This window comes from Nyctereutes procyonoides, unplaced genomic scaffold, assembly GCF_905146905.1.
Source record: "Nyctereutes procyonoides isolate TBG_1078 unplaced genomic scaffold, NYPRO_anot_genome, whole genome shotgun sequence".
Lineage (NCBI taxonomy): Eukaryota > Metazoa > Chordata > Mammalia > Carnivora > Canidae > Nyctereutes > Nyctereutes procyonoides.
In genome coordinates, this window is record NW_026575051.1 from 41,509,304 (window position 1) to 41,535,117 (window position 25,814).

Consider the following 25,814-nt stretch of genomic DNA (forward strand, 5'->3'; position numbering starts at 1 on the left):
ATGTAGGGTGGAGGTGGTGGTGGTGGTTGTGGCAGCAATAAAGTAGGTAGGGAAGGAGAATGCACATTCCAAATGACTTAACTAACTAGAAATACTCTTGTTCTAGTTTCCAGGAACAAAATAAAATAAAATAAGTAAAACTGTCATCCTATTCAAATAATTGTTGAATATTTGTTCTTACTCAATTTCTTTTCTGGAGAGCTATTAAATAGACTGTGAAATGGGTTGGTGGTGAAAGATGAGCTGGTAGCAATTATTTCCCATATCCTTACTGACTTGGATAAAACTCACTTTTCTTTGCTATGTACAACCTAACTGAAAATGCAGATCCAATGACTAATGTCTTGGGTGTGTCAAAATGGCAGGCAGGCAGTGTTTGCAACTCATCTCTCTATTTAGATTTTCCCTCTGTTTTTAGATTAACGTTATTTTTCTTATAATCCATCAAGCTAAGTCTTTTCACAAGGGAATACAGATTCTATTGCAATTACCTGGAGGAATCTCCACTCAAGTACTTGTTGGAAGTCCTTTGGGTTGAATAGAGGTTTTAACAGGGAAATGAGCACCACAAAATTATGTCCAGCTGTGTACAAAAATTTATGGGAATAGTCACAGTGACTGAAATAATTGATGCAAAGAAAAACAATTACCAAACAAAAATGACATTGTTTGGATACAGCAGAATATTCTATGACTTCCCTGTCAATTTCTATTATGGTTGTATTTATTGAATCTCAAGTAATCAGAATGATTATGGAATATTTATGGAATATTTATGAATTATGGAATAATTATGGAATCATAATTGAATTATGATTATGGAATATTTATTGAATCTCAAATAACCAGAATAATTTCTGAAAGTGGTTAATAATTACAATTATTTTTAAGAACGAGGACCATTCTTAAGGAAAATAAAAAGAGATAATCATATTCTGGTCCATTTACCAAAACATGACATGATACTTGACAAAAAAAAAAGAAAAACAAACAAAAAAAAAGTTGCAAGTTACATTTTAGAATGTCTGTGTAAGAAATTTTAATGTATTAATCACTACAGCCTTGACATAAATGTGAAAGATAGTGGTAAAATACATGAGGGGAATAGTATTTATTTTATCTACAACAGTAGTTTGGAGTTCATATACATTTACATGTCTCTAGCTCCCAGGGATTCAGAGCCCAAAAGCTGAGACAACTGGATTTTAAAATAAAGACGATTCTTCATGTAACCTTCATGTAAGTTTGCTGGTCTTATCACCTCTTCTTCTTCCAGAACTCAGTAGACTAACCTCTTGGTGAAAGCCACTTTAGACTTTCCTTTCTTAGTCACCCCTTCCCTGCATTTCACTACCTCACCACTCCACAGTTTCCCACGTTGTGCCAGAGAACTGTTGATCTTGTTTCCTCAATGTCTTACAATTCTGTTTTTGAGACCAGATTTATTGCAACATCATCTCCCACCCTCCACGACCACTTGCTAGTTCTCCTTCCTCCATTTTGGATTTATTTAATCTGTCCTTAATGTAGCTACTATAGTAATGTGTCTATAATAATAAAATTCATTGAATGGCTACTATATACCAGGCACTTAATGTCCATCAGGCCATTTAATTCTCATAGTAATGTCATTACTCCATTTTCTTAGATAAGGGAATTATGGCTGAGAGAAACTTTGCTGTCCAAGAGTCATACAGCAGGAAGAAGCAGAACCAAGAGTTGAATCCTCAAGGGTCTACCCCTTTCTATTAGGTTGCCTTTCTATTACACTGTGCTGCTTCTTTAGACCAATCAGATCTTGTGATTTGTGTTAATTCTGGTGTTATTGTCATTCATGAGATTGTCAGTTTGAGAAGACAATAATTTTCTTAGCATACTCTTGTTCCGTGGAAAAGAACAGAAAGGAAAAACTATATGATGCAATTTTTTTATGGCTGTTTTGTGGCATTGACTGTTAATTAAGCCCATCCCTAAATGAAAAGTATTTCAATGGTGCAGAGAGACAATGAATGGATTGATTTGTAGGTTAGAGGTGTGTGAGTGGTAGAGTGGTTAATTAGCTGTGGTTGCTTATTCAGTTGATTAAAGCACCATATGAATGAAGTCACGTTTATGGATTCAGTTCCTGTGTGGGCCAGTTTATTAAGTCATCCTTGCATCATTAACCTCAACCCACCTCCTTGCTAATGTGTACCATTAGCATGAAAAGGACAGTGTGAGTGGAAAAGTGCAAATTCCGCCTCATACTTGGGAAAAAATTACCCAAAATGCATGTCCTATTGACATTGGCACAGAGGCAGGGCACATTATTAAATCTTTGATTGTTTTCAGTTCTCCTGAAAAATTCATTATGTGACAAAATGCCATAAATCATATACAATTTTGAATCCCCTTTATAAAATTGCTTTAACTGCATTTTAACAAGTTAAAAATTGAGCTGTAACAGATTTAGGTGAAAACAAAAAAGAAAGTATATAGATATCCTCAGTTTTACAATGAAAAATATGCTTACTTATCTAGATAAGAATAGTTGATAGTCAGCTACTTGAGCATTTTCACTTGGGTAATCACACCTGTCTTTCTTAATTTCTTTTCATTAGATGGTGATCTATGATGGTGAATGATGGTGATCTATGTTACTAGGTTCATGCTCATATACTTGAAATAGGGCTGTCATAATTGGAGATAAAGGAAACTCAGGTTAATATTTTTTAGACTTCTTTTCTTCTTTTTCCAACCAAAGTTGGAAAAGGCCATATAACCAGCCCATATAAATAGCCCCCATAAACAGACCACCTTCACCTTTGAAGTGTGATAACTTAAAGCCTATTTAAGTTCCTCTTTACAAACCATTACTTTTATATTGTCATTCTGCCCAACTATCATGAAATAATTATTCTTTTCTTTGTAGTGTTATCTGATATAGGGGAATGAGTGTATTTATTTAACATATTTTTATTGAATTTCCTTTTTAAATATTGGGGAGGAGAAGAGGGAAAGGGAGAAGCAAACTCCTTGCTGAGCAGTGAGGCCAATGTGGGCCTTGATCCCAGGACCCTGGGATCATGACCTGAGCCAAAGGCAGATGCTTAACTGATTGAGCAACTCAGGTGTCCCTTTTGATGGAATTTCTACAAAATGAATGCATAGTTTTTGGGTGCTAGTGCCTGGAGATATATTTATAAGCAAACAGAGGACATGGTCCTTTCCACACAGAGGCTTGAAATATAGTGGGGATGATAGACGTTGACCAAATCATAATTTATTAAATGTTTATTGAGTATGTCTGTGTGCCAGGCAATTTTGTCAGCACTGAGGGTATAGAGATAAAAAGGACTTAGAAACATCCCTTGCCCCAGTGAGCTTATCTTATGAAAGAGTCTATAAATTAACAAAAGTAAAAAAATAAAAGGTTCCATATGATAATAAGTGCTATTGGAAAGTCAAAGCAGGAGGGTGATATGAAGAGGGTGGTATGAGTACTCTTTTGAATATAGTGGTTGGTAAATGTCATTAAAAATTAAATAAATGACCAAAAAACAGAAGGAAGTGAGGTCAAGAGTCATATTTCTAGGGAAAGAGACAAGGACCAGGGTGAAGTCATGGGGCAGGAAGGTGCCTGGTGTGTTCTCAGAACATCAAGAAGCCCAGAGAGGTTGAAGGAGAGTGAATGAGGCAGCAACTAGAGGTTGAAGTCACAGATTTAACAGGAGGCCATGGTAGGTAGGGCCTCATTGGGACACATAAGGAGGGAGACAGGGAGCCACTGAGGGCTTTATGATCTGGTTTACATATTAATAAGATCATCTGGCTGCTGAGTTGAGGATAGATGGCTGAAGGGCAAGAGGAATAAACAGCTCTGATCCAGATAAAAGGTGATGGTGAATTGGAACCAGGAAGATAATGGTAGGGTGCTGAGAATTGGTTGGTTTCTATATATATTTTGTTATTCCTAATAACTAGTACAGTATCACTGATTATATTTTGGGGTAAAAATGTTAAGATCATATATCATATCAAAATATTTTCTAGCATATCTTTTTGTAATGTTTTAATGTTAGAAAAAAAAATCTATCAATTATCAGCAGGCAATTCATATTATGTTATCCTTTCACTGAAAACTACCCAATAGGTTCTCACTCTATTTATATTAAATTTTTTTTATTTATTTATGATAGTCACAGAGAGAGAGAGAGAGGCAGAGACACAGGCAGAGGGAGAAGCAGGCTCCATGCACCGGGAGCCCGACGTGGGATTCGATCCCGGGTCTCCAGGATCGCGCCCTGGGCCAAAGGCAGGCGCCAAACCGCTGCGCCACCCAGGGATCCCTCACTCTATTTATATTAAATTGCAAACCTTACAATGACTTAAAAGACCAACCTGATCTAGTGTACTGTCCAGTATGGTAGCGCCTAGCCACATGTGACTATTGAGCACTTGGATTAATGCTAGGCAAAAAAGAGATGTATGTTTTATATATATACACACATTTATAATTATATATTATATATATATACATATATATAAATTCTATAGGAGGTTTAAAGTCTTAGTGAGAAAATAATATAAAAATGTTATTGATAGGGCAGCCCGGGTGGCTCAGCGGTTTGGCGCCTGCCTTTGGCCCAGGGTTTGATCTTAGAAACCCAGGATCGAGTTCCACATCGGGCTCCCTACGTGGAGCCTGCTTCTCCCTCTGCCTGTATCTGTGCCTCTCTCTCTCTCTCTGTGTCTCTCTCATGAATAAATAAAGAAAATCTTTAAAAAAATGTTATTGATAATTTTCAAATAGTAATTATAGACTAAAAGGATAATATCTTGGAGTTATAGTGGAAATACAGTACTAATATTAATTTTACCTGCTTCCTTTTACTTTTTAAAAATGTGATAACTAGGACATTTAAAATTATAAATGTGGATGAATTTTTTTGGCTCACATTATATTTATGTTGAACAGTGCTAGTTTACATTTTCTTTTTCTGACTTTATTTTAAACTATTTTACTTGTTCACTATATTCCAGTTACACTGGGTTTATTTGAGATCTTTGAACTTGCCAGGCTCATTCCTACCTCAAGGTCTTTGTGTATTTTACTCCCCTTTCCTGATATGTTATTCCTTAGAACTTTCCTTGTTTTTCTCTATTATTCATGTCTCAGCTCAAATGTCATTTCTTAGACAAGCATTCAATGACTATTCCAACTAAAGATCTGTTAACTCAATCTGATATCCTTTTTAATGTTCTACATTATTTATTCTTAGATGAAATTTGTTTTCTTATTTATGGTCTATCACCCTCTAGAATATGCGATATGTGGAAGATAACATCTGAATTATTTTGTTGACCACTATACCTCCAGAATAGCATTTGGCATATACTAGGTGCTTGTTAAATGAAAGAATAATTAAACTCTATGCATAAGAAGTATTCAGTGCTGTAAATTAATATAAATAGATAGATTTTGCCTTAACTGGGAAAATCAGGGAAGTCTTACTGAGAACTAGACTTGGAAAATGACCAGGAACCAGTGGACACAAAACAAGCCAAGGATATGGTCATAGGAGTAGGCTGGCTATGATCCCAATACTGATGCCCTCAGCCTTGCCGCCCCCTCTGGATCCTGCTCCCAAGGGAAGCTCACCATTATGGCATAGGACTTCCAGTTCAGCACTAGGCACTACAAATAATGCAGACTGTATAATGGCTGTAAGTTACTTGCAGCAGAATAAAGTCCCAAGTTTGAGTGTCTGACTTGTCTACTGGAGGAGCTGGGAAAGGGAATGTCTTAAACCTTTGGCTTCTTTAGTCACTTTAGGATTCCCTCAGATACAAGGATATTTGGGCAATCCAAAATGATAAGTGTGTGCAATAGCATATTTTTCCTTGCATCAATATTTACAGAATTTTAAAAAGTTTAAGTTATTGTCTTTGCCTTGTATTTTATGCCATTTTGTTGAGAATAAAATATTTCTGAATCTGTGAACCTATGATTTGAATGTGAATTTTTTGGTGTTTAATGTTTGCACTGACAATTGCCTATTTTCTCAATAGTAAGTACTTTTTAAAATAAGTATTTAAAACTTTATTTGAAAAGATTGCTTTCAATATTTTGAGACAAAATTCTTTTTAGGATATGCCATAATCACTTTATTGCCAGCATTGGGTTAGAGATTTTAAGTTTAAATCCATTTTCTTAACTGCCAAAACATGGTTGTTTAATAATTACATCAATGATGTAAACCACCTTTTATTTTAAGTGAAAGTAAATGGCTTATTAAATATTTTTGTGGTATCTACATGTTCAAAAATAATATAGGGTCATCATTTAGCTCATAGTCCTGAAAAATCAAACAAAATAATAATAATCTGATTTTAAAGAAAGTATTTTTTATCATAGCTGATGTACTTTTTACTCTTATTCTATTAAAAATGGTGATGAGCAAGTAAAATATGATTGATTGTTGAATGGTTTTATGAGAACATCTTATGTATTGGTTCATTATAAGAATAAGATTCATATTTAATGTGGAAATATATTTAAAAGTCTCAAGTTCCATTTGTGTTGTAACTATAGAACAATATAGCCATCAAATGGATTTTTAAATATGTTTTTATTTACTTTTCTACTATAAATACAGTATATATTTAGTGTAGAAGTTTAGAAAATATAGGAAAGCAATGAGACAAATTAAAAAATCAATTATGACCCTGACTTTCAGAAAAAAAAACACTATTGACATTTTATTGTGTTGCTTTTCAGTTACTTTTCCTGTGTCTACATCTATGTATGTGTGTATGTGCATGCAGGTATCTGTGTGTTTTATTGTCTGTGTTACTTAACCTGCTATGGACATATTCAAATGTTACATTGTAAATGCAGACCTTTTAAATTTTAGAAGCAAATTTTCATTTGGCCTTGCCTGGTGTAAGGATATGCAAGTGAAATTCATCACAGAGCCTTCCTGGCAAGACCCATCCCTGGGTCATTCAGAGGCTGTGCTCCTCAGTTACAGCTTTTCTGTTTCCTGGATGTCCTCAAATCCTTCTCTCTGATACCAAAATATCTGCTTCTTGCAACACTGCACCTCACCATTGCCAACACAATCTGTCGTAATAAACTTGTATTTTTTTTTCTTGTGTTCTTCAGGATTCTTAATCTCACTTTCTGCTCCCCTGACCCTGAATTAAAGGCACTTGATTTTGGCTTCAAGTTAATTTTCCATCTGCTTTATCCCAATGATTTCTGAATATATTCACTGGTGAGAACACTGGATTGTTCTATTTTATTCTTAGTCACACTAAGGGTAGATTATTTAACAATTCTGAGCCTCAGGTTCCACATGATTAAAATGAGGATTTGGGTTTTTTCCAGAGCTAATATAGAATGTCTGTGTGTCTATAAAAGCAGTATGAAAGAATGGAAAGAGCATGGCATGTGTATCAAAGAAAGCTTGGTGCAAATCTTGCAGCTCTGTGACTTTGGCTTTGCTGTTTACAAACTTGTATTTTCTATTTCATTTGTTTTTCCTTTTGCTCCTTTTTTATTTTTAAAAGATTTTATTTATTTATTCATGAGAGACACAGAGAGAGGCAGAGACACAGGGAGTGGGAGAAGCAGGCTCCATGAGGCAACCTGATGTAGGACTCGATCCCAGGACTCCAGGCCCACACCCTGAGCCAAAGGCAGATGCTCAGCCAATGAAGCACCCAAGCATCCCATCCTTTTGCTCCTTTGATTGAACAAATTGCACTGCTCTTTCTTTGAGTTTGCTGATCTTTTCTTTCCTTCATCTAGTCTGCTGTTGAATCCTTCTATTGAATTTCTTTTAGTACCATTATTGTATTCTTCAGCTCTGTGTATTTTTATTTGGTATTTTCTTATATTTTCTGTCTCTATTGAAATTCTTGCTTTGTTTATGCATTGTTCTCCTGATCTTGGTACACATCTTTATGACCATTATTTTGAACACTTTATAGTGTAAATTGCTTATCTTCATTTCATTAAGACCTGTTTCTGGGGATTTATGTTGTTCTTTTATCTGGAACATATTTCTCTGTTTATTTTCCTTGACTCCTTATGTTGGCTTCTGTGCATTAGAGAAAGCAGCCACCTCTCTCAGACTTGATGAAGTGGTCTTGTGTAGATGAACTTTATCATTTAGCCTGACCCTAGCTCTTGGTTATCTCTTAAACCTTTGTGATTTCCAAGCTTCCTTCCTTGTTATTAGTGGCTTAGTAGTTGAGAGTGTTCTAAGACCTGTCAGTGTCCCAAAGGGGAGGATCTCAGTTAATACCTCTATGTAGACTGATTAGAAGTCAGACCTTTATACCATATAGCTTTAAAAGTACAAAAATAGACATCTTTTTTTTTCCTTTGGTGAAAAAATTTGTAATTAGATTAATAGCCAGCTGGACTCAGTTTAGATGATCCTGATTTTGTTGGCAACATCCAAAGCATCATAGTCAGGAGCCAGTTGAACATATGCTTTCTTCTCTCCAACAGGCCTGATCAAGGTGTTGACCTTTGCTACATCAAAGTCATAGAGTTTCTTCACAGCCTGTTTGATCTGGTGCATGATCATTGGCCTTGACATCCACAATGAACATGAGTGTGTGGTTGTCTCCTATTTTATTTATGGCTGACTCAGTAGTCAGGAGGAACTTGATGATTGCATAATGATCAAGGTTGTTTCTCCTGGGGGTGCTCTTTTGAGGATATTTGGGCTGCCTTTGGAGACACAGGGTCTTGGGTGATTGGAATGTAGGTGACATGCAGATCTTTTATTTGTGACTGTTAATGCCTTTCAGCATGATTTTTTTGGTTTTCAAAGCCTTTACTTTGGCTTCAGCTTTGGGAGGGGCAGTGGCTTCCTTCTTTGCCTTCAGTGCCATCTTTGTGAAAAGGCAAATAGACCTCTTTTAAGAAAGACTGAGAATTGGATGTTTTTGCCTGCTCCCTCTGTGCTGAGCCCTAGGGGATAGCCATGTTAAGTCCTCCAAAGCCTACTAAGAACTCTTTCTTTATTTGTGGGTCTTGTGGATATAAGCCTCATTGTCTTTCAGAGCTAAGTGTTTTGGGAGCTGTTCCTCAGGTAGAAGTCTTAAAAGTTGGGATGCTAGAGGTACTCTTTACTCCTCAGGGAGAACTGAGCGTTGTAAGTTTCCCTCCAATTATATGTTGTTGTGCTGGGGATAAGGTTTATGGCAGGAATGAGCCTCCATCTTTCTTACCCATTTTGATGTGGGTTTTTTTCTTGTTCACTTAATGTGTAGGGAGCCATTCAGTTAGTTTCTGGATTTCTTTCAGAAATATTTGCTCCATGGGTAGCTGTAGATGCAGTGTGTCTGTTGGAGAAAGTGAGTTCAGGAGCCTCCTAGGCCACCATCTTGGACCAGAACTCCACAAGGTTGTATTTTCTTTCTTTTCTTTTCTTTTCTTTTCTTTTCTTTTCTTTTCTTTTCTTTTCTTTTCTTTTCTTTTCTTTTCTTTTCTTTCTTTTCTTTTCTTTTCTTTTCTTTTTTCTTTTCTATTTTTTCTTTTCTTTTCTTTCTCTTTTCTTTTCTTTTCTTTTCTTTTCTTTCTTTCTTTTTTCTTTTCTTTTCTTTTCTTTTCTTTTTTTTCTTTCTTTTCTTTTTTTAAAAGATTTTATTTATTTATTCATGAGAGACACAGAGAAAGAGAGAGAGAGGCAGAGACACAGGCAGAGGGAGAAGCAGGCTCCATGCAGGGAGCCCAACGCGGGACTCCATCCTGGATCTCCAGGATCATGCCCTGGCTTAAAGGCAGCGCTAAACTGCTGAGCCACCTGGGTGCCCTGTATTTTCTTATATGTAAAAAAAAGGAGTATAGAAACTATTGTGCTGACTACATGTAAAAGAACTCTGATTACAATGGCTTGAACAAGCAAGGATTTTACTTTTCTCATTTATTGAGAAGTCTGGAAATAGGTGGTTCAAAGCTGTTGTTTCTGCTCTTCATCTTATTATCCTGGGCTGCTTCTACTTCTCTGCTCCACTATCCTTAGTGTATGGTTTTCATTATAGTGTACCACCGAGCATAGTATCCATATTCTAGACAAGAGGAAGGCAAGGGTGGAGTTCAAAGGGACAAGACAGGTGAATTTTTATAAGGAAAGCAATCTAGTGGATTTCCACTTCCACCTTATTTGTTAGAACTATGACACAAAGTTATCCCCTATTCCAGGGACTCTAGGACACGATATTTTTGCTGAATATGTTGACATCCTGAATAGAATTCAAAATTATTTTTTTAGAGATTTTATTTATTTATTCAAGAGAGAGAGACAGAGACAAAAGCAGAGAGAAGCAGACTCATGAGATATGTATGAACATACAGGATATGTATACTTAATGATTACTTCCTATTACTCTTTTATGCTGTAGTGACTATTTGCAACAATCATGGAAAAGGAGCTTGTGTAATTTAATTATTGGTATACCTAAAAATATATATGCCTTAAAAATGTAAAAAGTGTCTGTTTCTGGTTGTTTTGCATAAGTTCTGTATTGTTACCCATTGTGGCTTAAAAGTCAGATATCTCTTTTCGTTGGACCTATTAAATATTAAAAAAGAAAAATAAGCAAGTATACTGGAAAAATCTATGCTTAACTCTTCTAAATGTGAAAAATATAAACGAATGATTAACCAGATTAACTTGAGGAAATGTTTAACACTTTCAGGAATCTTAATATGGGAGAAAATCCTGTCAGGTAGAAAAAGTGACCTCTTATGAGGTGTGGTTCAAAAGGAAATTAGAAAACAAATTTTCCTTGGAAGTTGCTCCTTGCCCCAAATGATTCTCCCTTGTCCTTTTGTGAGCCTGCACATGGCTGAAATGCCCATGTTCAGAATCATTATGAGACTGTATTTCCACAAGTGTCTTTCTAAAATGTGTAATCTGGGAGGAAATTTTCACTGAGGCATTAGCCATCTGTATATATTTTTAATCTTTTCAGCAATTGTAGTAAACAGGCAGCTATGAAACTTGGTAGAGACAGGGTCCATTTCTGGGGTTGGGGAAAGAAGATTTGAAATTTAGGGGGCAGTCAACAGCATGAAGAAATTAAGAGGAACCAACAGAGGGCAGGTTAGGATTAGAAAGGTCAAACACCATAGAAGACATAGGTCTATCTCTTCTTCTTCTTTTTTTTTTAATCTTTTTTTAATCTTTTTATCTCTTCTTTTAATGCATTGATGTGCAACGCTAACACTGAAGTGCATCATTGTCATCATCTAGGGTTCACAGAATACAAAGAATGCTTGACTTCCATCCAATTTAAGGACTCTGATAGTTGATAGGAGCTCTGCATAGCTCCATGCAATAGTCACAGTGACATTTCAGATATGATTAGTAGTATCTCAGAACTGTTTAGAGTCTTGATCTGTGCCCTCCCTATACCTTTCCTTTACATCAAACACTTCAGAGGTGGGACTGTCTCATAGTTCCCTGAATGTCTTTGTGATAGTCAGAATGGTACCCTTTAGACTACCTGAATGTTCACATTTAAGAAATATCTTCAGGTTAGTTGAAATAGAAGCAAGTAGTTTCTTTTAACTAGACTGTTAAATGTTTTACTTGCAGTCCATGTCCTGCATTAGCATTAATTTGCAGAGTCAGGGGAGCAGGAGCAATATTGCATAGTCCTGTAATTTATTAGCTTAAATTACACTTTTTTTATTACACTTTTCTTCTGTAAATCAGCTGGCTTGAAAGGATTAGATAGATCTCTTATCCATTTGTTTTTCTTAGTCTTTAAAAATTCTCCCTCATGTTTATTTAGTAAACACCTATTTGGCAAATGCTTATGTGTTATTTATAAAATGCTTCTGTAGCTGTTTTACGTATTGGCAGATTTAATCCTTATTATAACCTACAGAGTTAGGTATTATGATCATCACCACTTAAAAGTAGAGGAAACTGGCACAGAGAGGATGAGCGACATGCCTGAGATCATACAGCTCAAAAGTGACCTGACATTCAGGTCAGTGTGGCTTTAGGGCCCCAGCTCTAACCCAAAATTTTAGGCCTTGAGAAATTGCAGCCAGACTGATTCCAAATCTTTCTTCTTAGCTGTCTTTTGCCTTAAAATCATATGCATTCTGGAGTTTGGCATAGAATATTTCAGCTTATCTTGTTTTTTTTTTTTTTTATGCAAGTAAATCCATGGCTGTGACATTAAATTGATCAGGTGTTAGATTTTATTCACTTAAGTAGCAATATTTTCACTGCACTTTCCAAAGGTGAATAAAAACACAGAATCTCTACATAGTCTCAGAATTATATCATCTCCTCTTATAACTTCCATAAGATTAATCATCTCTGAAAGCATTAAACGTTTGGATACAAAAACAACAACCTAAAAAAATTGGCAATGGCAGGCAATAAGCTACTCCATATGGTTAGTGTGTCAATGGCTTTGTATTACAGTGCAAGAGTCCTATCGTGCAAAAAAAATTTTTTAACCTTCCTATTACCAGAGGATGCCTCAGTTTTTATATTAGAATAATTGATTATTTCTCTACCTTTCAAATATTACTCCTAGGGCAACTAGACAGACTCAAGAATGAATTAGGAATGAGGATTTAAACATATGGAAACTCAAAAAAATTATCTATCATCTATCTATCTATCTATCTATCTATCTATCATCTATCTATCATCTATCTATCTATCTATCATCTATCGCCTTCAGCCAAACAGAATCATATTTTGATTTCCTGGAGATGAGCCTCTATTTGTGTTTAAAGGGCTCGTGGTGTCGAGCTGGCATACCAGCTCACAAGAGGATTGAATGTTTACATTCCTCCCACCCAACCTTTTATTCAGTGACTCATGTTGTAGCTTGAAATTGGCCATGGTGAGAGTATTTACATCATGGAAATCAGGAAACAGTGGAAATCAGGGCCTTTTCTTTTTCCCCAGAGATAGTTGCCAAACATTTACAAACATACCACTAGGTGCTTGGATACATAACGAATGCATGGTATTTAAAAATGTCCCTCTAATAATTTTGAAGGAAACAAATAGACATTAGAGATAAATATGACCTCTTTGACTCAGCTTTACTCATTTTTTTCATGCTATTTGTTTTGTGATCAAAAGCCTATCTTAGGAAGAAGATAATCAGTCCTAAGAACATGAAATTTACCACTGAACCTTGTAGCCAGACCTCACAAAACACAATCTCTGTCAGCCTTGGAAAGCTTTGTCAGAAACAGAGCCCTCTTTGGGTTTTCATTTCCATTTTTCACCAGACATTTACAAAGAAAAATTACTTCCTACTGAGTATCCATTAGCCTCCAGCACTGATGCTAATGAGCAAACTGCAAGTGAGCTGGAGAGCAAATGGATATGAGTCACCAAATACACTTAGCCAGCACTTCCTGCTCGACCTCCTGCGTCACTGCAAAGACACTTGTTCCTTACCAGCCTGGGGAAAAAGTCGCAGTCTCACAGCTGTACATTGTTGGGAGAGCTGCTGAGCCGAAGGAGCTCCCTTAAAAGGACACACTGATTTGTACTCCTGAAATCATCTGTGCACATACCGCCCCATATTTGGGTTTCTCATCCAGGTTGAAATGTTCTTAGATGAATAATATTAAGCTAAGAGCACAGACCCTTTTAAAATGCATTGCTTTATCGAGAACAGAAAGCCAAATAGGACTGGGAGCAAGCCTGCTTTTTCTGTACAAATATAAAGACATGGCACTAAGAGGCAGGTAATGCTAAAAGCCACAGAGCAGCCAGCCGCAGGTAGGGAAAACTGTCAGTGCTGCCCTTTAGGAGCCTTGCTTGGTGAGATTTTGTTTTTAGTTTATTTTTGTTTTGTGCCTTCCTAATTGCTGATGCTACAAATGTAAGAAAAGAAGAAGTTTGTGACTCTAGGGTTTTCCTAGGAATATTTTGCAGCATTGAACAGTCAACAAACAGCAGATGGAAGAAAAAGATTTCTGATTAGCTTCTGGAAAGGCAGTGACACACTTTGTGTATGTGGGATACTGATGGGAACAAATAGTCATATCAAGTTTGTATTACTGAATAAGCAATACTGGTGCCTTGGTGAGTGGCTAAGCATTCACCAAGAGACATTTTTATTTTTAAAAGGTTTTTTAAAGGTTTATTTTTGAGAGAGAGAGAGACCAAGAGAGAAGGGAGAAAGCACAAGCAGGGAGGAGGGGCAGAGGGACAGAAAGAAGCACACTCCTCGCTAAGCAGGGAGCCTAAAGCGGGGCTCCATCCCTTTATCACCCTGAGATCATGACCTGAGCTGAAGGCAGGCGCTTAACTGACTGAGCCACCCAGGCACCCTGAGACATTTTTATTTTTAAGAATGATTTTTGTCATCCAGGAGGAGATGAACATAAAGAAGCAAAACTTTGTTTCAGTGGGAACTCTTGCAATGCTTGAGCCTAATTTATTTATTTATTTATTTATTTATTTATTTATTTATTTATTTATTTATATTCTATTGGTTCCAAAAATTATTTAAGGTACTCTGAAAGAATATGTGATACAACCAAGTGAGCAAGTTGAGCAAAAGAGAAAACAAAGATGAAAAAATAGCAAAACTGGGTGAGGTTAGTTTACAGTTTTTTGATTGAGGCTTCCTTTGCTAAAGGTGGGCCAGAGATTTGGCTTAAAGTTAATAGGAAATCTAGGTAGAGAGGACAGTATGATGAATTATTGACTAAGTGATGAAGTTGAACCAGTTATGATAAAGATGAACCAGTTGTTCAGGCAAAGCACTGCTATTCTACACTGAATAGTATGATAGTATGAAAAGTTTGACTGGAAAGGTCAGTGAATATTTTCAAGTTGGGAGGGACACTTGAGTAATAATTATTCAGATCTGATAGACATTACCATTAATTAGCTTCTTTTTTTAAAAAAAAAAAGATTTATTTATTTATTTGAGAGAGAGAGGAAAAGAGAACACGAGTCAGGGGAGGGGCAGAGGAAGGGAATCTTCAAGCAGACTCCCCACTGAGTGCAGAGCCCACTATGGGGCCATGACCCATGAGATCATGGCCTGAGCTGAAACCAAGAGTCAAATGCTCAACCGACTGAGCCACCTAGGCACCCCACCTTCAATTAATTTCTTGAAGGACACTACATTTAAAATGTAATGATTAACATTTTAGTACTAAAAGTACCCAAAATTATACTTAACAATGCCTACCAAAAAAACCCCTTGACACCCCCCCCAACCCCAAAATATGAGGAAATCTAAATGGGTGGTATTTCAAATGGTTAGCAAAATTAGTAGAAAGGGATCTTCTACTTTTATAGTTATAAAATGATCTATCATACTATACCTACTAAACTAGGTATAGTAAAAATGGCTCAATACTGCAAAGATGAGTAGACCTTACAGGCAGGTCTTTCATTATTGCAGGACCTCCCTGACAATTGTAACTGTGGGTACTCAGAAGATTTGAAGCAAAGCAATCCTGAACGGCAGATGTCCTCACAGAACATTTTTCTTACCTAACTTCCACATTTTAAACTGAAAGAGGCTGTTTGTGAGGCATTCTTTATCTTTATCTCTGCCAATGCTTTCCTTTTTCTCATCCAGGGCCCAGCTGTGCATATTAAATGTGGATGTTTAAACATTAGTCAGTTTTTTTCTTATTTTATACTGCATTCAACTTTTATCTTGCCACTTTGTTTTTATTTTATTTTATTTTATTTTATTTTATTTTATTTCATTATTTTTTTAAATAAATTTATTTTTTTTGGTGTTCAATTTGTCAACATATAGAATAACACCCAGTGCTCATCCCGTCAAGTGCCCACCTCAGTGCCTGTCACCCAGTCACACCCACCCCCCACCCACTTCCCCTTCCACCACTCCCAGTTCATTTCCAAGACTTTGGAGTCTTTCATGTTCTGTCTCCCTTTCTGATATTTCCCACTTATTTATCTTGCCACTTTGGCCATAATTTAAAACAACCTGAAAGATGGACTTAATCATATCTTAAGGCCCAGAAAAATATGATCTGGTGGTTCTTTCTGTTGACTATTGAGTGAACTAGAAGAGATGGGGAGTATTGATTGTGAACAGGTGGAGTTAAAAATACCTTGGCAAAGAGTGGGGATAGTTTTTCCTTTATGCAGGAGAGATGGAAAAGCTTCGGTGGACTTTGAACAGATGGATGGTGCAACCAGGAGGAAAAATAATCAAGAGATTCTGGCTAGATGGTTTCACCATATTCATAAAACTGAGAGCCATTCTTGGTTTTCAAACATTGTGAGGGCGAGGGTACCTGGGACACTTGTTGGAAGTCCTGATTTCTGAACCCTGGGAGTCAGAGACGCTGAACCAGAAAATTAGGGAGGGCAAGGATAGTGGTGGGGGGCAGTGAGAGGCCTGCAAAAATAAAGTTTTAAGAGCTACTTCAAGTTGATACAATGCAGGTCATTCAGAGACTGTTTTATCTTATATCCTTTTCCCTTTTATTCCATGCCATTATTCTCATTCTTGCACCTATGTGTGGCCACAGAAATTTTTGCTTTTGATTCAAAACTCTATGCCTTCAGAACCAGCCTGTGCCATCTACTCTTTCAGTTTCCCAAACACCAACCTTATGTCTTCCTGCATCCATCTATCCACATCTGTCTGTATCTTATTTCCAAAAAAGGGTACCTATATAATATACTATACTATATTTTCCCCCCACTTACTAAAGAATGTTGCAGTTTTTTTCTAATAGCATATACATACCCAGACCATTTTTTCAGTGTCTACATATGATTATGTAACTGGATTCATGAAACATTTAACCATTGCTTTAGTGATATAAATCAAGATTGTTAATTTTTTCCTGTGATAAGACACCATACTATGAACATGCTTGTGCTTGATGATTTTGAGATATCCTCAGTAGAGTTTATAGAGTAAAACCTTGGAAATGTTACTATCAGATTAAAGACTATGTGCATTTATTTAATTTTAATTTTTTAATTTAATTTTTTAATTGTCATGTCTCTTTAAGGAGACTGATGTGCTGCCTACTGCACTAAGAAGGAGATAATTTTGATGTCTCTTTAACCTGAAACTGTCCCTCAGCCACTTTTGTTGTTCATGACATTGACATATTTTTAAGGTCCAGATCAGTTGTTTTCCAGAATGTTCTACAATTTGGATTTTTCAAATGATTAGATTCAGTTTAAACATTCTGAACATGAGGGTTATATAGATGAAATTGAGTCCTTGGTGCATCAACAATTGATGAAAGAACAGGTGGGAGCATTTAAAAAACTCTAATTAATTGTTCAAATTTTTCCTCCAAAATGTATACTCCAAGTCACATCAGAAGTGGATAAGAATATCTTTTCTCCAAGCTTCATCAGTATTGGATTATGATCAAACTGCAACATTCTTTGCCAATCATAGAAATAAAAAAAACCTCATTTTATTTGTATTTTAAAAATTAATAAGGTAGATCTTTTTATTGTTTTTAAGCCAGTTATATCTTTTTAAAATATAAATCATAGTTTTAGTGTGCAGTCTTAAACTATTGAGCATAGACCTATGTCATCTGTTTATGTTCCCCTCCTTTTGAAACAGTTTACACATAGGAAACTTATAAAAATACTACAGTTAACATCTCTGTATCTTTTACCTAGATTTACTACATTCTAACATTTGCCATGTTCTTGAGCTCTCTCACCATACACATGCACACACACACACATATTTTTTTTTCCGGAAGTATTTAAAAGTAAAAGGGACTCTTTGTGATACTTTGGTCATAAAAACTTTATTTACAACTTAAAAACAAGGACATTTTCCTAAATACATTGAATTCCATTATTATAAAAAGTATAAATCATATGATCATATCTTTGATCATTTTTCTGTTGGGTTGTCTAATTTTAGTATAGTTTTATAAAAGTGCATACAAAATTAATCAACTAGTTCTTTTTTAGGCCATCTAGATTGAAAGGTTTTTCAAAAGTAGTTTGGTTTTGCATTTATTTTTTATTACCTAAAATATAAAATAGTATATCCAGAAATGTTAAGGGTCTGCAATTTTATTTTGCTTTTGTTTTTTAAAATTTTACTCTGATTTTAATCAGGGTGCCATAGTTTCATAATTGCTGGTAGAAGACATGCATCTCCTGGATCAGAGATGACATAGTAAATTACTAACTGCAGCAAAAGCAGTAGCAAAAAATGTCAACACTTTCACACAATTACTCTGAGCCCCAAATTCACAAGTGATACAAAAATGGCCAGATGACACCTGCCCAGATGATAGGATGCATTTTAAGAGAGGAATCCCGAACTTAGGGAACCTAAATATTTTATAATGGACAGCAAACATGTTTGCTCTTTACTCTAAAGCATGGTTTCTCCATCTCAGCCCTACTGACATTTTGGGCCAGATTATTCTTTGATTTGGGGGCTTTCCTGTGCATTGTAGGATATTTAGCAGCTCCCTGGCCTCTGCCCGCTATATGCCAGGAACATCCTTAGTCATGGCAATCAAAAATGTCCCTAGAAATTGCCAAATGTCTTGTGAGGGATAAAATCTACTCTCAGTTGAGAACCACTTTTCTAAAGAGAAACATTATTATTTTCCAAGACTGTTCACTATACAAATATTTTTTTAAGATTTATTTATTTATTTTAGATACATAGAGAAAACATGCAGGGGGAGGGACAGAGGGAAAAGGAGACAGAGAATCTAAAGCATACCCCATGCTGAGCATGGAGCCCAATGTAGGGCACAATCCCAGGACTCTGAGATTATGACCTGAGCTGAAACTGAGTCAGACACTTAACCGATTGTATCACCCAGGTGCCCCTATATAAACATTCTTGAAATGATAATTTGGAACAAAGGGTAGTGGTCATACTTTTCTCATAAGATGTGCAGATATATGAGACCCGTGGATATTGTCTCCAAACACACTCAAATATATGCATATCATTTTTGTATCAAAACCCTGCATAATTTTATCTGCATAATAAAAATATTAGTATAATGGTCTTTAATATCTTTTATGTGTATTTTTAATGTGGAGTTGAGAGGATAAAGGACACATTTACTCAGTCTTTCTCATAAAATGTGCTTTACAATATGAATGGTCTCTTTCATCTCCTCTGTAGAATTTTTAATTAATAACCATGTGATAAGTGGAGTGTTGTTTTAGAGAAGATGCAAAGAAGAAAATCAAGGTTAAGTTGATGTATGTATTATTGGTTTTTAGAAAAGAAAGAGACATACTACTTTAATATCAATGTCTTTCCTTAGAAATACTGAAATATTGAAATGCTATATAAATATTTATAGATATTTTAAAAACATTGACTTAAGGAGGTCAACTCATTAGGCTGTAAATTATAAGCAATTTACAATAATGTGAATACAAAGCAATTAAAAGAAATTAGTTGATCTGTATAGTTAATAGAAGAATAAAGAAAGATGGTAAAAATTAGGTTTTAGAGGTGTTACAACTAAGGCACATGTTTTAAACTGAGCCTGTGTTTCACAGTATTTTTTAAACTTTCAAGAAAATTGTTATATTTAAGATATTTCCAAACTCTAAGGGGAAAATATCTTTTGATTAATCAGAGTTTTTAAACTTTTATGTAAACATATTCCCAATTTATTTCTGTAAAATAACATATTCAAGCTTAGCTAGTTTTTTCCTTTTTCTGAAAATCTTTGTTAAGAATAGATGCAGGAGATGTTTATTTTTGGATGGCATGTATAAGTTTATGACAGGCCAATGCCTCCATGGAAGTAAGAGGAAAAGGCCAGAGAAATTATAAAATCATTTTGTAAAGACATCAGAGAGTTTTAAAAACAACAGGACTAGATGATCCATAATGATTGAAGTGAAAGAACTCTCTGAGGTCAACTGATGATGTTCAGTGGTTCTCACCTAGGACTTGCTGGAGGCAGAGACAAACCAGCACACCTTGCACTGATTGTGCAGGGCTGGTGTGACAAACCAGAAACAAGAGAGGCTAAGGTCTAGTACTGTGAGAATCTAGGCTGAAACTATTACAAGGTAGTGTGAAATCTCTGCAGTCTCACAATGCTTCTTAGGAAACAGAACTTACTACAGGTAGCATCCAGAATTAAGACATTGTTAATCTCGTTTTCAAGATACATACCAAATTTTGAAAGTAGGTGGGGATTGGAAGACAGAGGTAAGCTGTGAAATACTGAAGGGGAATTCTAAACCTTCCCAGAATCTCAGGGCTGAGAAGGACACTCATTCAAAATCCTGGAAGGGTCATGTATAACTGAGAAGGCTAGTTATAGACAGAACCCTGACATAGCTCAGTCTCTGATTTGGATTGAGCTTGTCAGTCCTTATCCTGTCTGCCTAAGGAATGGGGGAATTCTATCTGGTGGTAGATTATATTATCTGGAGCCCATAGAATTCTTTTATTTACACTATGTCCTCCGTGCAATAAACAATTACTAGATGTACGAAGAGGCAAGAATATGTGACTGGCAATTAAGAAAAAAAATACCCCACATGATAAAAACAGACTCATGAATTATCCAAATACTGAATTTAGAGGAGAATGAAATGTCAGGAGGTGTACAGTTGTGGTTGATTCAGGAATGTAGAGATCTAGAGAGAGCTTAACTTCTACCCTTGGAATAACAAAAAGCCCAACAAATCAGAACTTTATAACTTTTCTTGGACCCATCTGAGAACTTGAATAGACACTTAATAAAAGAGGATATCCAAATGGCGCATATATATATATATATATATATATATATATATATATATATATAGGATTGTATTGGTTATGCCCATAAAAATGCTGTGCAATAATGCTATTATATACTTAGTGATACATAGCAGTAAGTATTTATTGATTTTATGTCTGAAATCAGTTACAGCTTTGCACATGTCACCTGGGCTCACTCATGCATCTGAGGGTTTCTGGCTGTCAGCTTAAGCTACCAGGGTATTTAACTCTATAGCTGAATAGACCTGTTTTTATAGCAGTGACAGAGGCATGGGAGCAAGAATAAAAACACATGAAGCCTAGGAACTAGCTCACTGTGATGTCTTCATTCTATAGACTATTTGTTATTGGCTGCATAGCCCAGCTCAGATTCAAGGGATGAGTAAATAGACTCTGGCTTCTTGTGAAAACTGTAAAGTCACAAGGTAAAAGGTACACATATAGGGATGAGTAAGGAACCATGCTACTGATGTGACCTATCAATGTGCTCTTCTACCTGTAGCCAGTTTCATTCTCTTCCACTGAAGATTGGCTTCCTCCACAGGATAAAGAGTCTGTACCTCTTGAGCTCTATGTCCTTTATGTACCAAAGTTGGCCTGGCCACCTTTTTTGTCATTGTTCCTATTAGAACAATCTCTGGAGGATGATTGCAATTGGGCTGATTTGGCCAGCTGCCTATCCCTCAGCCTTTCAATATTTTGGCCAGGGATTTTAAGTCATAGAATAAATCATGACTTCTAGCCACCCATCTTTGTATTCTGGAACACTCTTAGTGCAAGGGAAATCATTGTAACCAAATACATCCAATTAATTCTTATTTAAAATATTCTGTGTTTAAAGAATCAAAAATATTTAGCATCTATATTTAGAACAGTGTCTGACATTTAGATATTCAACAAATCTTGTTTGGAGTTTCACTTAACAAATATTTATTGAATGAGGCTTGTTTGCCAAGCACTATATTAGGTTGTGGGGATAGGGAGTTAAGGCAACAAACTCTTTTATAGTTTATATAAATGGATGAGTATGATGAGTCTTTATAGAAAACCCTAGAAATTCTAAGGAAATTTGATTTGTGAATAATTTAGGCTATGTGTTGTGATAGAGCATCCAAAAGCATAATTGGCCTTTTTCCTAGATCACATAATGACTCTGGCATTACTGAAAATGTAGATCATTCATGAGAGACTTCTGTCATACTGTTTATTCATTTCCACAGAGTGATTATTTAGGTGGAACAAACCTTGTCATCCTAAAAGCATAGATATCAAATCACTTGAACTGAAATTGCTTTTCTTTCTAATATAAATATAACTTTTTAACTGAATGTCCACAACTTGGAATCTAAAATACCTTTTTCTCTAATCACTGCTTCCAACTATGCTCTAGTATATTATTTGTTTCCAGTCCTTTAATAAAAATGAGCAGGTTTTATAATTTTTTTAATGCTCACCACAATAAGTGTAGTCACTGTCACTATACAAAATTATTACAATATTACTGACTATGTTCCCTACATTGTACTTTTCATCCTTGTGACTTATGTATTCTATAACTAGAATTTTGTACCTCATAACCACCTTCACCTGTCTCACCTATTTTTTCACTTATATTTTCACCTATTAATTTAAAACAATTTTTACCTATTAATTTTTAAAATTACTTTTGAATCTTAGAAATCCACTCATATGTTTCAAACACCAATTTCAAATCCCATCAAAGATTTTTCTCCTCTTTGCTATTGGCTGTATGTATGCCTAGAGGCAGTCTGTTGGAACACCCCATAGAGACAAAATAAACTCCACTCCAAATTTGGTTCAGATGTCCTGACGTATGATGCCATGCATGCACCAACAGGGTGCTAAAGGTTAATTACTCATGAGAGACCAAGGTAGCTTCCTAGCAGTCCAAATAGGGTTTGGGAAGTGTAAGAGTAGGAAAAGAAGTTTGAGAGTAGGGAAAGGAGGCTGGTTAGGGTTTTTATTGCGGTTGGGGAAAAGAAGTTTGAGAGTAGGGAAAGGAGGCTGGTTAGGGTTTTTATTGTGGTTAGGGAGTAGTAGTAGCTGGGATGAGGGTTCCCTTGAGGATAGGGGCTTAATTGGTTTGAACTTTCTCCTGGCACCAAAGAAGGAAACACCTGAACTATTCTATCAGCTTGCCAATTGTGGAGCTGAAGGGAGGAGGAGCGTTGGGGATCGACAACTGTCTGTGTCAAATATCAGATGTGGAGTCAGACTATTACACAGTCTAAGTAAGGTCCTCCTCTCTTTTTGTTTCTGGATTTCCCTTTGGGAAGAAGAGCAAAGAGACAGATATTCAATAGAATAATAGATTCCTTAAAAAAATCTGAGTTCGTTCTGAACAAATGACACAGACACAATTATTTAAAAACTATGACACAACTCAATAGCAAAACTCACAACAATGTGATTTGAAAAAATGAGCAGAAGACATAAAAAGACTTTTCTCTAAAGAAGACACATAGAGATGACTAGCAGGTAAATGAAAAGGTGCTCAACATCATTGATTATCAGGGAAATGCAAATCAAAACCACAATGAAATATCACCTCATTACTGTGAGAATGGCTATTATTAAAAAGACAAGAAATAAGTAATGGTGAAGATGTGGAGAAAAGAGAACCCTTAAGCATTGTTGGTAGGAATATAAATTGGTTCAGCCAGTACAGAAAACAGGACAGAGGTTCCTTAAAAAATTAAAAATAGAATTACCATATGACACAGGAACTTCAAGGGAATTAAAACAGCATATTAAAGAGATACCTGCTCTCCCATGTTCATTGTAGCATTATTTCACAATAGCCAAGATACAGAAACATACTTGATATATGGAAGAAGTGGTGGCAGGTGAGGAGAATACTTCCTTAAGATGAGAAACCAGGAAGAAGCCAAAATATTATCCCAGCTATGCCATTTCCTAGCAGAGCCACACCTCATGTTTGGGGTCTTCATGTCCTAGTCAATAAAATGAAGTGATATGATCGTATCTTGCATTTTGATAAAGGACTTTCCATGAGAGTTTTTCCTATGACGTTTCTCCTAACATCTGGTTGGGTTTATCAAACTGATCATTTAAACCAACTGATCATCAGTTCAGGTTGCTATATACGACTGTGTTGAGTATACTGACTAGTGTATGAGCAATCCAGTCAGATGTGCAGGCAGATGGATTATCTGTGATAATGTGTAGGAACGTTTCTTGGATATATGACCTTATTGATGTATCCAGATTTCTGTGGGAGGAGTCATGCAAATTATCTGTAGTGCAGTAGTCTTGGAGTTCTTTGGTCATAGTCAGCAAATTTACCTACCTACATCCAATTAATTGTCTTCTTAGGAAATGGGCCCTCTGTTGATTCTCTCACTGAGCCTGGTAGCTACTGACCACCCTCTAAGAAACCTCAACATTTTGAACACAAAAGAAACACAGGCAGCTAGATATCAACATTATTGATAGACTGTAAGTAACTACATCAAGATGCATTACATCCTTGAAATTGGAATTGCAATTTTAATACACATGGAAGCCAACATTTTCAAGCAAGCCATCTTTCTTTTAAATAGGACAGTAATAGTTTTCACACCACAGGCTTATGGTAACAAATAGCACTAGCATCTTACTTATCAATGCTTACAGGAGTGATGTGCTATTTAATATTTTACGACCGTTTTGCTGTTTTTTCCTGATTTTAAAGAATTCTTATACTACACAATAGTATTAAAATTTGCTAATGTTTATTGAGTGCTTACTACCATTACATGCTAGACACAGAGTTTAGTGCTCTATGGACACTATCACACTTGGTTTCCTCAATAGTTCCTTGAAGTTCATACTTTTGTCTTTCACACTGATATGTAAAGAGGCTGAGACAGGGAGGAGAGGAGAAGAAAGGCAGTAACCCAAAGGCACACAACCGGTCACTGATTTGAACTAAAGAGTTGCAAATCTGTCTGGTTCCAGAACTCATATTCTTAACCAAGATATTTTACTGCCTTCACCAACATCACCTTATAGTAATAACAGAGATGATATTAAGTTGGAGGAGAGAAACATTTGTATCATTCTGTATATTTCATTCCTGCTTTTTACTGGGTCAGACATAGCTGTTGGAAGAAATTCTCAAATCTCTTTCTAGCTTTTACTTTTCCTAAGCAGAAATATGGGGTAAGAAGAAATGAAAAATAACTTTTTAAAGTTGGCTAAATATCTCAAAATGGGTTTATTACTGGTTCAGAGTTGTAGCAAAAAGAAAAAAAGTTTAACGCAAAGCACTTTGTGTTTTCATATAATGAAGGGATGATGGGGCTCAATGTGCCTATGATCTTTTATGAAGCTGGAGCTAGGCCACACTGGGCACTGACAAGACTCTTCTTCCAGCATAGAGAATTCCCTTCATCCCACTGAGGGACACTTGGTAGCCAAAAGCTGGAAGTGAAAAGGCAATGGGATCAATCATGAGAAACTCATACAAACTTTGTTTCTAAAATTTCATAGCATTAAAAGGCTGAGCAGTAATAAAACTTTTCTTGTCATGAAATTCATACTTTAAAAAGAACAAAGAAAGTTAAACTTGTTCCTATACTATTCATTACCTTCGTTTTTTTTTTCTTCCCTTTTGACAAGTGGTACTGTTGGTAAACACAGTTAATGGACTATCAGAATGGATTATGATTAGATTTTAACTTCATTGATTTTAGACTCCTCTATTTTTTTGTAATTTCAAGTTTTTGTTTAAATTCCAGTTAGTTGGAGCACCTGAGTGGCTCAGTGGTTGGGCGTCTGTCTTTGACTCAGGTACTGATCCTGGGATCCTGGGATTGAGTCCTGCATCAGGCTCCCTGAGGGGAGCCTGCTTCTCCCCCTGCCTATGTCTCTGCCTCTCTCTCTGTATATCTCATAAATAAATAAATAACATCTTTAAAAAATAAATTCCTGTTAGTTAACATACATTTTAATATTCATTTCAGGTGTAGAATTTAATAATTCCTCACTTAAATACAATACCCAGTGCTCATCACAAGGACCCTCCTTAATACCCTTCA

At 35.9% G+C, this 25,814-nt stretch overlaps 1 long non-coding RNA gene across 3 annotated transcripts in view; it reads right to left on the minus strand.

Moving 5' to 3' along the window:
• Positions 1-25,814, minus strand: part of LOC129512296 (uncharacterized) — a 105,301-nt gene that overhangs the window by 55,480 nt on the left and 24,007 nt on the right. Inside the window, exon 3 of one of the 3 annotated variants that reach the window (XR_008665020.1) lies at positions 24,490-25,197. The exons of the other annotated variants lie outside the window; for them this stretch is intronic. This is a non-coding gene — a long non-coding RNA (uncharacterized LOC129512296). Of the gene's footprint in view, positions 1-24,489; positions 25,198-25,814 lie in introns of those variants that run through there. 3 annotated transcript variants of the gene reach the window in all.